This window comes from Olea europaea, unplaced genomic scaffold (assembly GCF_002742605.1).
Source record: "Olea europaea var. sylvestris unplaced genomic scaffold, O_europaea_v1 scaffold1142, whole genome shotgun sequence".
In the NCBI taxonomy this organism is placed as follows: domain Eukaryota; kingdom Viridiplantae; phylum Streptophyta; class Magnoliopsida; order Lamiales; family Oleaceae; genus Olea; species Olea europaea.
The window spans coordinates 232582-235981 of NW_019228810.1; positions in this window are offsets into that span (position 1 = coordinate 232582).

The window sequence follows — 3400 nt, forward strand, 5'->3', positions numbered from 1 at the left end:
GGGGTGAGATTGGAAATATAGCCGCAACTTTCTAGCAGTTACTATCAAGGTAAGAGCTAACTATTCTGCAAGGGTATACCGAGTTTTGGGGTCAAGAAGCACTTTACTAACATAGTAGATGGGTTGCTGTACTTTTCTTTTTTCCTTTACTAACACCCCACTTACGACATTTTGAGAGACAGCCAAGTAAAGGAACAATGTATCACCAGGCTCTAGTTTGGTAAGAACCGGAGGTACAGCTAAAGCTTGCTTAAGCTGTTGGAAGGCTAGATCGCATTCATCATTCCATTCAAAACTTTGGTTGCCTCTGAGTACTTTGAAAAAGGGGAGACATCTGTATGCTACCTGAGAAACCAATCTATTCAATGCTGCTACCCGACCTGTAAGCTTTTGAATCTCCTTTTTGCTTCTTGGGGCTTCTATAGACATCAGGGCTTGAATTTTGTTAGGATTGGCTTCTATTCCTCTATTTGTGATCATAAAACCTAGAAACTTTCCCGACGCTACCCCAAAGGGGCATTTTGTCGAGTTAAGCTTCATGCTGTATCTCCGCAGCGTGGAAAACACTTCCTCAAGATCGGTGATATGATCATCCACCTATGTACTTTTGACCACCATGTCATCTACGTAAGCCTCAATGGTATTTCCAATCAAATCAGCAAAGACCTTGTTGATTAGCCTCTAATATGTTGTCCCTGCGTTCTTTAACACAAGTGGCATGACCTTGTAACAATAGATGGCTGAATCGACCATAAATGAGGTCTTCTCTTGATCTTCTGTGGCCATTGGTATTTGATGGTACCCTGAGAATGCATCCAAAAAGCTGTACAATTTGTGACCCGAAGTGCTGTCAACGAGGCTGTCAATCTAGGGTAGGGGATAGCTATCCTTCGGACATGCTTTGTTCAAATCAGTGAAGTCAATGCAAACTTGCCACTTCCCATTAGCCTTTTTCACTAGAACTACATTGGCAAGCCAGTCAGGATATTGCACTTCTCGNAAGTCAATGCAAACTTGCCACTTCCCATTAGCCTTTTTCACTAGAACTACATTGGCAAGCCAGTCAGGATATTGCACTTCTCGAATGAATTGTGCATTAAGGAGCTTGGCAATCTCTTCTCGTATGACTTCGAGCCGTTCCGGTGCAAACTGTCTTTTCCTTTGTTTAACAGGTTTGGCTTCCGGGTTTACATTGAGCCTGTGTATTATAACCTCGGGATCAATTCCCGACATGTCTTCAACTGTCCAAGCGAATACGTCTTGGTTTTGGGAGATACAACTTATGAGTTTAGCCATGATGGTTGAATCAAGGTCACGTCCTACTGTCACCTTCTTACCAGGCTCGAGCTCGACCAACTCTTCTACCGGGGCGAGTCTCCCACGATTTTCAAGCTCGAGCTCGAGCTCTGAAAGTTGCATGACGTCTTCCTTCATTTTTCGGACACTAGTCACATAGCACTGGCGTACCATGGTTTGGCTTCCTCGGACGACTCCAACTCCACCACATGTGGGGAACTTCATCGCCAAGTAAAAAGTTGAGATAACAGCTCTGATTTTATTTAGTAATGGTCTCCCCATGATGGTGTTGTAGGCCATCGGAGTTCGAAGAACTTCAAAAGTTATGATATGGGTTACCCGTCGACCTTCAGATCCCAAAGTCATGGGTAATCCAACAATACCTTCAAGGGTAATGACCTCGCCACCAAATCCTTGAAGAGGTGTTTTAATAGGCTTGAGTTGTTCTGCTGAGATACCCATCTGAACAAAAGCTTCATGAGACAGTACATTAGCTGCATTTCGTTATCCACGAGAATCCTCTTGACCTCGAAGTTGGCTATGATAGCTGATATGACTAGGGCATCATCATGGGGAAAGGATATTCCTTCCAAATCCTTTGACCGGAAGGTGATATCTTTCGTATGGGCAAGATCTGTATTGGAGGAGCTGGGAAGCTTTCTATCATACTGCTTATGTCCACTATTAGTATCTCCTCCTGAAGCTGTTCCTCCAACAATAATGTTAATAGTGCCTGCCGTTGGCGGTTCAATACCATGTTTTTCCTGTACGTTGTTCTGCTTGTTTCTCGGGCATTTTTCATGACTAGTGTAAGAGCCTAAAAAACCTCTCCTAATGAGAGCCTCAATTTGTTGTTTCAGAGTCAAACAGCCCTCAGTGGTATGCTCGTGGTCTCAGTGAAAGTCACAGTACTTGGTTCTGTCACTGCTTTCAGGTGATGACCGCAACTTGGGAGGCCATTTAAGCTCTTTGAGGTCTTTGATCTCCATCAGGATGTTGGACTTCGATATATTCAAGGGAGTAAAGGTTGCTGGTCGGGGGTCTTGTCTTGGCTTGACCCGGGGAATGTCCTCTCGTTGATTGGGTTCATGCGGTCTCTTATTATCCGACCAAAGTAAAGGTGAGCCGTCCTTTCTTGGGGTTAGAGTTTCTTCCATATTGATGTATTTCTCAGCTCGGGTAAGGAGGTCAGTTACCGACTTTGGGGGGGTTTTGACAGAGACATCTTGAATACTTCGCATCTTATGACGTATGTCAAAGCTGAGACCGCAGTCGTAATATGAAGATCTAGAATCTGAAGTCTTTCTTTATTGAATATAGTCATGAAATTGCGTAATGTTTCATTAGGCTCCTGACGCATCTGCATGAATGATGCCGCTGTCTTTCTGATTCGCTTACTGCTTGCAAAGAAAGCGAAGAATTTATCAGCCTGATCTGCAAACAAAGCGATAGAGTTCAGCTCCAATGTGGAAAACCAATCTCTAGCTACACTTGTAAGAGTTTGAGGGAAGGCTTTGCACATTACGGCGTTAGGCGCGAGCTGTAAGTTCATGATATCGGTATATATATTGAGGTGGTTGATGGGGTCGATAGTCCCATCATACTCTTTTATCCTGGGATACTTGAATCTATCCAGAAGGGGGTAGGACAATAGTTCAGGAGTAAAGGGAGTGCTAGGGGTAAAGCCTGTTGCCCCCTTTGCTTTTTGTGCTAGTCCCACGGTAATTTCTTCTTGAATAATTCTGGCAAATTCACTGACTCTATCATTACTGCCCTTAAGGCCGCGGTCATATGAGATACACCCAAGGTTCCAACACTGTTATCAGGAATGTTTTGTGGAGCTCGAACTCGAGCTCGAGCGACTCCCATAAGATCACCGTCTGGTGTAGGTGTATGCGATGGGTGTGAGTTCCTTTGGCTTAACAACTGGGTTAATGCGGTAACTTGTTGGCGGAGCTCTTCGAAAGCTCCGATGGTAATGACAGTCGGTGGTGGTGCTGCCATCTCTGATGATTCCTCTTGAGGGATAGGATGATCTTCAGGGGGAGGATTTGGAGCAGATGAGCTTGCTGGTGAAAGACCTGATCTTGTATTTACCATGACT